Source organism: Hipposideros armiger, unplaced genomic scaffold (genome assembly GCF_001890085.2).
Source record: "Hipposideros armiger isolate ML-2016 unplaced genomic scaffold, ASM189008v1 scaffold_14, whole genome shotgun sequence".
NCBI classification, from domain to species: Eukaryota; Metazoa; Chordata; class Mammalia; order Chiroptera; family Hipposideridae; genus Hipposideros; species Hipposideros armiger.
The window spans coordinates 3,689,337-3,701,463 of record NW_017731364.1 but is presented as its reverse complement, the minus strand read 5'-3'; the positions used below and the strand labels follow the sequence as shown (position 1 = coordinate 3,701,463).

At 37.9% G+C, this 12,127-nt stretch overlaps 1 pseudogene; it reads right to left on the bottom strand.

Moving 5' to 3' along the window:
- Positions 1–237: 237 nt before the first annotated feature.
- LOC109396289 (voltage-dependent anion-selective channel protein 3 pseudogene) lies at positions 238–1,574 on the bottom strand (annotated as a pseudogene).
- Positions 1,575–12,127: the final 10,553 nt, after the last annotated feature.

Genomic DNA, 12,127 nt, shown 5'->3' with positions numbered 1-12,127 from the left:
TTGGCCCTCCTTCCTTTTCTAGCTGCTATCCTCTCTCTTTGACTTCAGAGCCAAGATCCTCACTGCTTCTACTTCTTCATTTCCCTCTTCACTATTGTTTCCCTTTAGCAACATTTCCAGCATATAGAAAACTACAGAGAAACAATATAGTAAACATTCATGTGCCCAGTCAGCTCTTAATCTTTCAAATTTTTAGGTTTTAATCTTAGATCTTTTTTTTTTTCAAATGTGATGGGTTTATTTTATTTTACTCTGATGCAAAACCAAAGATTCCACTACAGCACAGAGACCAATATATTAACAGGTTATGAAAAAGAGGTGTGGAACATGCAGGACATGATGTACAAACTGGAGGATCGGGTCATTTCCTTTATAACATGACCCTACACTGTTGCTGAGGAACGCATTTAAAACAATACTGTGGAACTGAAATGTGGCACAAACATGACAACTTCCAGGCATGCCTTCAAGCACCTCCCTTAGGATGGACTTGTGATCTCTAGACTTCAGCATGGGGAGGACTACAATTCTTTGAAAGAATAAAAAGTTCACACTTTCGAAATTTCAGAGAAGAATTTTAAGGCCAAAACATAGTGGGTTCATTTCTCTTCACCTTCAGGGACAAATCTGATGCTTTATTCAAAACTATATTAAGCGTCTAGTTCAAATCCCAACCCAACCTTATGACCTCCTGCATTGAAGTTCTTTCCATCGACTAAAGCTGATAGGGTCAGTTTGACTCCTGGTCGAAGGGTCTGAGTATAACCCAGTCCAATCAGGCTGGCATTATTTACTTTAGCAGAGAGAGAAGTTCTACAATCCAGCTTGTATTTAGCAGTGATGCCAAAACGGGTGTTGTTACTGCCAGCTGTCCAAGCAAGGTTTATTGATGTTTCAAGCTTCTCGTTAACCTTCTGGTAGATAGACCCTCCAAATTCAGTGCCATCATTCACATGAGTGTGCAGCTGGAAGTCTGCAGCTTTATAACCCAGGGCGAAATTATTCTGTTACAGTTTGGATTTGGCTGTGTCAAAACTCATCTGATAACCAGCAAGCCAACCTTCAAAGGCTAACACAGCCCAGCCATAGATGGTTGGTCCCGAAAAACTATATCAACGTTACTGCCCAGACTGAAACAATCCCGTTTATAGATGGCCTTCAATTTCCCACTCTTCTTTCCTGTGTTCGGTACAAATATGGTATCAAGAGTCAGTTTCAACCCGTCAGCCAGCTTATTCTCCCATGAGATTTCTGTTCCAAGAGTATTGTCTGTGTTCAATTTTCGGGCGAAGGTTAAGTCCATAGTTACAGACCTTTTATTTGGTCTCTAGGTTGCCTGTTGCTTTCCCTGTATCAGTGTAAGCATGGCCAGAAGTAGAAAATTCCACTCCACTACATGACTTGGTTTTCAGATCTATTTTGACCATGCCAAACCCATAGCCTTTGTTGAAGACATCCTTGGCAGCCTTTCCTAGGTCACAGTAAGTCGGTGTGTTACACATATCTCCACCCAGAGAGCCGGTCTCCGCTCCGCCAGGGCAACGCTGAAGGTCTTCTTCAACCAACGCCGTCCGCGCCTGTGCCTCTTAGATCTTTTAAAAAAAAAATATTGTAGATACAGTTGAAGCCCTTTATATGCTGACTTCTTTTTTTGCCGAAGTAACTGGTTAGTATCCTGAAATTGGCATCTATCATTCCCACACATATGTATATACTATTTATGTGTGTATGTTTTAATAAACAATGTATAGCATTATTTTACAATTTACAAACTTTACATAAATGATGTGATACTTTATATTTTCCTACATTTTGTATTCTTCACTCAACACTTTTTGAGGTTCACACATATTTGAACTTCTATTTAGTATTCCATTATATGAATAAAGCACAATTTATCCTCTTTTTTTCTTAATTATTTATTTTTTTCAGTTACAGTTGACATTCAATATTACTTTACATTAGTTTCAGGTGTACAGCATAGTGGTGAGACATTTATATAATTTATGCAGCGATTCCCCCAATTAGTCTATTCTTTTTTTTAAAATTTTATTCTTTTAAAAAATTAGTTTCAGGTGTACAACACAGTGCAATAGTTACACTTTTTACCCCTCAAAGTGACAACCCCCCTCCCCCAATCCACCACCCCACTCCCCTACACCCCCGATATCATACTCTATTACAATTACATTGACTTCACTCCCACACTGTACTCCACATCCCGTGACTATACATATATATTCAACTATAGTTGACATACAATATTATACAACATCAGCTTCAGATGTACAGCACAGTGATCAAGCCTCTACCCCATCCATGAAGTGGTCTCCCTAACAAGACATATGACCATCTGACATCCTACAAAATATTTACAACATTATTAATTATACTTTTTACCCCTCAAAATGACAACCTCCCCCATCCGCTGCCCCACTCCCCCCCAATATCATACATATCTATTACAATTCCCTTGACTCCACTCCCACACTGTACTCCACATCCCGTGACTATATATATATATTCACTCATAGTTGACATACAATATTATACAACATCAGCTTCAGGTGTACAGTGCAGTGATCAAGCCTCTACCCCACCCATGAAGTGGCCTCCCTAACAAGACATGTGACCATCTGACACCCTACAAAATATTTACGACATTATTAATTATATTTCCCAAACTGTCTTTCATATCCCTGTGGCAATATTGTAGTTACCTATTGATGCTGTCTAATCCCTTCCCCTTCTCCCTCATCCCCTCCCCCCTCCCAACTAGCAACCATCAGTCTTTCCTCTATATCTCTGAGACTATTTCTATTTACTTTGCTCCTTCATTCAGTTTTTTTTTATTCCACATATAAGTGAGATCATATGGTGTTTGTCTTTCTCCGACTGACTTATTTCACTTAACGTAATAGTCTCTAGGTCCATCCATATCATTGCAAATGGTACGATTTCATTCTTCTTTATAGCTGAGTAATACTCCATTGTATAAATGTACCACAGTTTCTTAATCCAGTCGTCTACCAATGGGCATTTCGGTTGTTTGCAAGTCTTAGTTATTGTAAATAGCGCTGCATATCTATCCTCTTATTGTTGGACATTTAGCTTGTTCCCATTTTTTTTCTATTGCAAACAATGCTGCAATAAACATTTTTGTACATGTTTCCTTAAGCAAATATGCAAGGTATTTTTATGGGCTCTACTCCTAGGAGAGGAATTGCTGGGCTATAGGGCATAAACTCCTTTTCAGCTTTGGTAGATATTTCCAAATTTCTCTTCGAGAACTGTTCAATTTATACTCCCACTAGCAGTACCTGATAATTCCCATTTGTCTACATCTTTGCCAACATATGGCTTTATCGGCTTCAATTTTGTTTATACAATAGATATAAAATGGTATCTCTTTGTGGCCTTAATTTGACTCTTCCTGATTACTAGAGAACTGAGCATTTTTCATATGTTTGTTGTCACCTTAAATTTCCTCCACTATAAATTATCTCTTATTCTTTGATCAATTTTCTATTGGATTGTTTGCCTTTTTCTTATTGATGTGTTGTGGCTCTTTAATCTTTGTCTGCTATATGCATATATCTTTTTTTCAGTCTCTCCTTTCCCTTTTTTGTGATAATCTTTGTTAAACAGAATTTTTAAATCTTAAATGTTAATAAATATATAAATGTTTTCTTTGTGATTTATGCTTTTTATATCTTAAGAAATTTTTTAAAAATTATTTTTAATTTTGTTAAGTGTGCTAATGGTTTTGTGTTAATTAGAGAAAGGTCCTTATCAATTAGAAATGAATACTGGATTATTTACAAGTAATATGAAATGATATCTGGCATTTCCTCTAAATTAGTTCATCAAAAAATGGTGGAGCAGTACAGATGAAACAACACTGGCAAAACATTGACAATTATTGAAGCCGGGTAATAGGTACATAGAGGTTCATTACTCTAGCTTCACTTTATTCTTAGTTTAAAATTTTCCATAATTGTTAATGTAGAAAGGGAGAGTGAGTGAAAAATTCTCTAACTTGAAGGCGTAAATATATTCTAAATCATTCACTTTTTAACCTACTGCAAATTGTCTTCTGTCCTCACGATTCCATTGAAACTGCTCTGAGGGCCGGCCGAGTGGCTTGATGGTTAAGAACTCACTTGGGATGCCAGAGGGCCCCGGTTCGGATCCCACATATGAGGGCCAGTGACACTGCCCTCCACAGCTAAGATGCTGAACAACAGCTCAACCTGGAGCTGGGCTGCCGTGAGTCGCTGGCGACGGCGTAGGCTGCAGTCCCTGTGGCAGTGGGTTGCCATGGGCTACCGTGTGTGGCCAGCAGCCAGCGTGAGCGGTCAGCCGCCGCAGTGAGCGGCCGTCCAGAAGCCGGGGACTGATCTTCCTCTCCAGGGAAGAGCGCAATGATGGTGCCAACTTGGGTAAGTGAAGCAACGTCCTCCACAACTAGATTGAAGAACAAAACGACAGCAACTTGTCTGTTCCCCTTCCCCAATCCCCCAGCACTGTTCCCATCCCCCCAATTCCCCAATAAAAATCTTAAAAAAAAAAAAAAGAAACTGCTCTGAAAAAGCCACCAATGACATCTTAATTGCCAAAATAAATGGAATCTTCTTAGCTTACATCTTATTTGAACTTTGTATGGAATTTTACAATGTTGGTAATTCCTTTTTTTTCTTTTGTTTAACTTTTTATTAAGGGGAAATTTTAAACCTATATAAATGGAGACACAATAGTATGATGAACTCCCGTGTTCATTACTATCTTAAACAATCAATTCGTAGCCATGCTTATGTCATCTATTCTTCCCTGCTACTTGTTCCCTTCCCATATTATTTTAAAGACAATTTCAAGTATTTTATTTACAAGTATGCACTGATAAATTTTGAGGACTTCTTTTTTAATAAAAAAAATAATGTTATGGTTTTTAAGTAAAAAGCACAATATCTAGAAAAATGATCAGTAATTTCTTAATATCATCAAATATTCAATCAGTGTTCAGTTTGCAATTGTCTCCAATGTTACGTTTGTGTGTACGAGTATGCTTTACAATTTGCTTGAATCATGATCAAAACCAGATCTCTACATTCTGATTTCTTGACATGTCCCTTACTTATCTTTTACTCTAGGTTCCTCTTCCATCTCTTTTTTTCTTGAAATTTATTCATTTAAGAAAATGACTCATTTGTTCTAGAGTTTTCCACAATCTATATTTTGCTTAATGCATTCCCATGGTACAATTTAACATGTTTCTCTATCCTGGTAATTGGATGTAGAAGCCTGGTTGTGTTCAGCTAAAACATTTTTTGGTACAACTTCATGGGTGGTATTGTGATCTTCCATTAGGAGGCACATTATGTCTAGTTGTCTCTATTTGTGATGGTAGAAGCTATTGAACATCAATAAGTAGATCCATTAATTCATTAAGACTTCCAAATGCAATATTCAAAGTCTGTATATGTTCACCAGATGATTTATCATGCTTTTTTCATTTATCAACTGGAATACTTCTGTAAAGAAACCTTCTTATCTATTATTTAGTTACCCAATGGTACAGTTCATAAAGGAAAAACAGAGTAAATGATAATTCTTTCCCTTTATTTAGCAGTTCTCAAAATAATGAATTGTTCACTTCATCTTCAAATAGTGCCCAATAAATTTTTTGTGTTATTATGAACTGGTATTGACTTAAACATATTGACATGATACACAAATTACCCCATCTCTGGCCAGTAAGGGGCTCTTAAAGTTGGCATCTAAGCCCCTTTGACAGGGCCTCAGTGGGCTTTGATAACTCTCTTTCTATTTGGTGTTGCAGGCTGTCCAGATACGGAATCAGCCATCTCTCCAAGGAATCCTAGTTCCCTTCAGAGGGAAATAATATTTTAAGATCACAATCTTCATACCAGCATGTTCATTTTTACTTATTGTTCATTGCATTTAGGCCTTTGAAATGGACAGAACTAGAAAATACTTTTTCCTAAGATAAATTCATCATGAGTTTATAATGACACTTCCAATTCAAATTCAGGGTTTAGACCTAACTTCTATCTTACATCTGTATTTTCTTTTTCCCAGGCTAAGAATCCTGGTTCTCAGTAACACTGTGAATGATACTAGAATATCAAATCATTTAACTCATTTTCTTCACCCCGCAACACACACATTCAACAGTCTCAGAATAACAATACCAACATTACTGCCAACAATATGATGGCTATACACAGTTTACAATTGTTTAAGCAGTTCTTTTTGTCCTTAGGGTATATCCCACTGGGATAAGCAATCAAATTACTGTTTTAAACTTACTTGACATAGATCCCCTCTGTGTGTCTTTGCCACTAACTTGATTCCGTTAGGTTCATTTGTTGTATTTTGCTTTCAATTTTTAAGAGATTGTTTTTAAATCTGAATTTTGTTTTATAATTATACAAAATATTTACATAGTTCCTAAATCAAATCTGCAAACAAGTCTAGCTTCTACTCCTTTCCTCTCCAGTCTATTTCCCGCTCCTCATATAGATAACCTTTCAAAAAATTTTATGGCTTATCCTTCCAAATTTTTAAAACTATAAGCAGTTATTTTACATAAATAACTTTTACAATGAGATCCATTTTATTTGTTTTCTCCCTTTATTTTCGTCTTGGTATATTTTTTGGTGTTCAGGATCACCACTCCCGCAACCCATCTTGGATCCCCCTTACAGAGAAAGAGAACCTGACAGGGAGAAGAATCAGGTGCAATTCTTGGGGCTAATCAGGACTTCTTGTCCAGAAAGGATGGGTTGGGGGTCAGGGGAAAAAGCAGTCCCACTCAACTCTCAGCACCTCGTATGTGGCTGAGAGTTGGAGGTGGAAGGGTAGCTAGAGACACTATTCTCACAAATACCCTATCTTCTCCTTTCAGACAATTAACTGCAGGTCCTCTAGATGGTTTGTGTTTTGTTTTGTCCTGCTCTGATGATTGAGGTATTTGTAGAAACATAAGATCAGGTTTGTGGAGAAATCTGAGAAATCATATTTTTGTTTTCCTGGCTGGTGGAGGATAAGGGACACTGGGTTGTTCTTCTCAACCCCGACCCACTACTGCCCAGGAACTGCTTTGGCCCCTACCTGTTTAGTGGTTCCACCTGCCAAGTGGCAGTCTTGGGCAACTGCTACAGACTTCTCCATGTGTGGGTGGGTAGGCTATGGCCTACGATACCACTGTATGTGTGCTTCTTGCTAGAAGCTAGATTAGAGAGAAACCTAACTATGGTCTCAGTTGGAGGACCTCAAGAACTATACTATAAACAGGCCAGATACTCTATATAACCAGGTGGATTATGACCCTGGAGCCCTTAACCCCATGATACATAATCACATCAACCTTCAGATTCCTACTGGCCCCTTGGGTCATGTCTACTATCTTCTCCTAGTTCCTGTTCAGCCCAGCCCTTGAAGACACTACCTCCTCTCTGTACTCAGAAACCAAATCCACTGACCCAAACAGTGAATCTAAGTATTATATAAGTGAGGTACAATATTCCTGGGGATACCAATTTCAATACCTGGTCACTTATGAGGGGCATAGATGGGAGGACACCCGTAGAAACTGGTCTACTGCACTTTACTATCTCCAGGAATTGGCTAGCCCCAGAAGGAGCAGTCTCTCTAGGATTAGCAAGGTTCTAAATGTTAAAGCATCAGAAATACAAAACATAAAAAGGCATGATTAATATATTCCATGGACCAGTGTTCAGAACTCTACTCAAGCAAGCACTTTTTTTTATTGACATGCTATTTTCCTCTGCTGGTCTTTGGAAATTTTTTTTTCAAAATATAATTGATTTGTCTTAATATCTTTAGCATTTAGCACAGTGTATTCTAGCCCATTATATGCAGCCAGAACCAGCTGGTTGGGATGGAGAGTAGCAGATGGTGACAAGAAAGCAATGGTGGTTGTTCTAATAGTATTCTCTCCTTTTTCTGTCCACATGTAAATGCAAGGCCCATCCTGGTTCTGTCCTGGGTCATTTTCTCTTCTCACTGCACACTGTCTCCTGACACAAGCTTATTTGTGACTGTGGCCCCATTGTCATAATAAGCAGATAACTCTGGTCTCTGAATTCCCAACTCCAAGTTCTTGTATCCAGGTGGCCACAGCACTTTCCTCCTTGGGCATTTCCCTGGTATTTAGAATTCAACACGCTCAAACTGAAAAGTTGTACCCCAAACCAGCTCCTCTTCTCACATTGTATTTCAGTTTGTGTCACCCTCATTCTCCCACGTGGTTTACCTGGAAGCCTGGAGTTCATCCTCTCCTCTACCTCCCTTATCCCATCAATCATTCTGTCCTATTGATTCCATCTTCTAAAGATATAGTGAATGGGTTTGTTTCACCATCTTCACCACTAATACCCTGTGCAAGCCACCATGCCCTCTCACCTGTATATAGTAACAACCTCCTAATTGGCCTCTCTCCCTTCACTCTTCTCCTTAATGTAGACATACTTTTATTTTTTTCTTTTATTATTATTTTTTTAGCTGAGTCATCCTGCTACCTGTTGGCAGCTCAGCGGCAGCTCAGCTCAGGCGAGGCATTGAACCGCTGTTTCTCAGAGCTTGCCCTCTTGAGCGAGCTCTTAACCAACTGAGCCACTTGGCCGGCCCTTATACATACTTTTATTTAAGTCACAGAATCAGGGCTTACCCAGATCAGTCTTTAATTAAATTAATACAAATTTAAAATTTTTCATAATTTTAAAATCCTAAATTAGTTATAAATAAAGAAAAGGACATAGTTGGCTTTCCTAGGTACACTTCTATGTTTATTGACTTGTTTCAATGACCATGTATTCCTATTGTATTTGAAAGGAAAATATAATAAGGTTACTAAATGCGGCACGCTCAGATCTAAGTGGCATGAAAAGGAGACTGAGAAATTATTGCTAAAGAAAAGGAGGATGTTATTGTGGAAGCCAAAGCAAGAGAGGGCTTCAAGAAAGAGGGGTGGTAAACAATACCAAGTGCTGGCAAAACATTCAAGTTGGATGACAACTCGACAGCACCATAGAATTTGCCAACTACAAAGAATTTGGTGACCATGGCAAATGTTCATTACGGTGGAATCATGGGAGCAAAGTGACCGCAGTGGGCTGTCAAATGAGGCAGAGTGTAAAAAGGTGGAGATAATGAAATTTGGCTGTGAGGGAGAAAAGAAAGATATGGTAGTAGCTAGCAGAGAATGTCTCTGACAGGATATTTTTAAGGGTAGGAGAGGTGAATGATTTAATGAACAGTTATACTGCTCAACATGCTAAAAGAAACAAAGGGGTGAGACTGGGCTGCCTTACTGTCCCTTCAAAAGGTTTTAAGCCTTGTGGGAGACGGCCTTCCTTCATTTCATCAGCTGTGGGGAAGACAAGATGACATGGGTGACAAGGGTGATGTCAAGGGGCTACAACAGCCAGACAATCAGAGCGTGGTAGAGGGAGAAGAGCACAAGACTGGGTGGGGTAACAGGGCTGACACCAGGATACCACGCCTGGAGCCCGAGCAGAAAGCACCACCTCTTGGGCTGGGAAAGATGGTGCCTCTATCTTCAGAAAAGCTGGGGTTGAGGAATTTTTTTGTAAACCACCTTAATTATCAGTACTTATGGATATTCCATCCTCTTTTGATTGTGTGTCTTTTGTCTGTGACTCACAATAAGAAATATAGTTTACACTGTGACCTAAAAAAGTATATATAAGAAACAAAAAAATTCACAAAAGAATATATAGTCTCACTGTGCATGATAAAGAAAAAGTCTAATAAAGTTCGTATTAAATACTATTAATATTTAAATATTTAATATTAAATATTTAGAGGAATTCCAAATAAATAATAGAAAAACAAAAATTGGCAAAGTTTGGGACTTAAAAAATGTGAATCTCATTTTTAGGTCCATACAACCTGCTTAGTATTTTTCCTGAAGACAACCAGCAAACTTGGTTATAGGTAGTTCCAGTATTTGAACCAACTATTTTAAAGGTCAGTTATTTAATTACGGTATTTATAATAAAAGACTAGAAATAACCCAATATAAAATATAATCCAATAGAATATCCATTATAAGAGGGAACTGGTAGGATTAACTATGGTATACGAGTATACATACAATGGAATACCATGCAGATGTAAAAAGAAATGAGGAATACATTTACATATCGCTATGGAATGATATTCCAGACATTTCAGTAAATGAAAAAAAGCAGCCAAAAAAAGAATGTATGGTATACTAGAGAGAAAGAAAAGCTAGAGGAAACAGGGACAGAAGCTAAAACTTTCTAAATATATTTTGTTTGATACATTTGACTATGGAATCATGTAAACGTTTTATAAAAACCAATTCCTAAAACTCAAAAGCAAAATGAAATAAATAAACCTAACTGTATATTGAGTTGGTGGCATAACCATACAAATATGTTTCAAATGAGTTTTAAAATGCTGTAATTTGACTGTATATTCTTAGTGAGATATACCCTATGGACAAAAACTGAAAAAACCCCGAACTGTTTACAGTAATTATAATGTTTGTGTTAGTGTCAGTGTTGTTATTCTAAGATTGTGGTGTGTGCATTGTGGGATAAAGCAAAAGAATGATTATGTTGGTTTTTCAGTGTGAGGAAAAAAGTAGAAATAGACTAAGATACATGAGGTTAAGTAAAAATCCTGTAATCCTGAATTTGAATGGAAAATATCACTATGAACTCATGATGCATCTTATCATTTAAGAAAAGCATTTCCTAACTACATTTATTGAAAAGGCCTAGAAACAAGCCCAATCAAACATCAGTGAGCACCCTATCCAGATTGTGGTAACCAAAATTCATTTCATACTTAAGGAAACCAGAGTTCTTCGGAGAAGTGATTGATTTCATAGCTGGGGCAGGAAATACGTAAATTGAGCTTGAAACATGTCAGAAAATAAGAAAGCCATTAAAGGCTACTGAAGGTATGTTAAAATGGCCCCCGAAACAATTTGAAGAGGTATCCACTGCCTCAAAATGGGACAATTGTCCCCAAATGCCCATAAGAATCATGCAATTATTTGAAATACCTGAAATATGTTCATAAGCTCATAATGATCCTTAAAAAGAAAACAACAAAATGTATTAGTTACCTTTGGAAGATGCTAGGAAACCAAATTGTTAAGTATTTTGAACTCGGGTAATTAAAAGGGGGAAATAAAGCAAGCATTTATGCTGCTTTTGTGAGTTGTGCCTCAGAGTAAACAAAGAGTTGATAAGAAATTTCTCTTTATAGAAGTATTACAGCTAATAAATGAATAAGAATGATATAATATTGCCATTTTGCAAAAATGAAATAATAATGGATCTCAGTATTGATCACCAATGACTGCTAACACAGAATAAAGAGAGACAACCAGACATTATATACCTCCTGATAGAAATACACAACTGGGTTGTTTACATCTCGATCCTCCCCCTAAAAAAACCAAACCTCAAACTGATCAAGCCTTCAGATCTAACTACCAATTTACAGGAAATAAAGGGACACAGGAACATGGGAGGCAACACTACAGAGACATGATCAGCAAAATCCAAAATCCAGACAGTGGAAAACTGCAGGATAAATGAATTGCTAGAGAAAGGGAAGGGAAGGGAAGGGGAGGGAAGGGAAGGGAAGGGAAGGGAAGGAAAAGGGGAGGGCAATCAGTTAGGGTTCAATAAGGAAAGCAGAACCACTTTGGGTGATATCGGGGATTTATCATAGGACTCAGACGCTACATAACTGAGAGAGCTGGTTAATGTCTGTGGATCACTTGCCCTACATCTGGTGCTGGGCCTGAAGTCAGGGAAACTGACAATTGAGAAGAACAAGCTGGAAGCCATGTTAGTCTCACACCAATTCCAAGTCTCCAGCTTTGATGATGTGGGTGATCGACAGAAAAATTCATGCAATTCTTCAGGGTTAAGCTGCACATAACCCTGGTCCATTAATCATTATGTCCAGCAGCTAAACTTGAATTTGCCTCCATATTTTTTTTTTTAAGATTTTTTTTTTTATTGGGGAATTGGGGGGATGGGAACAGTGCTGGGGAATGGGGGAAGGGGAACAG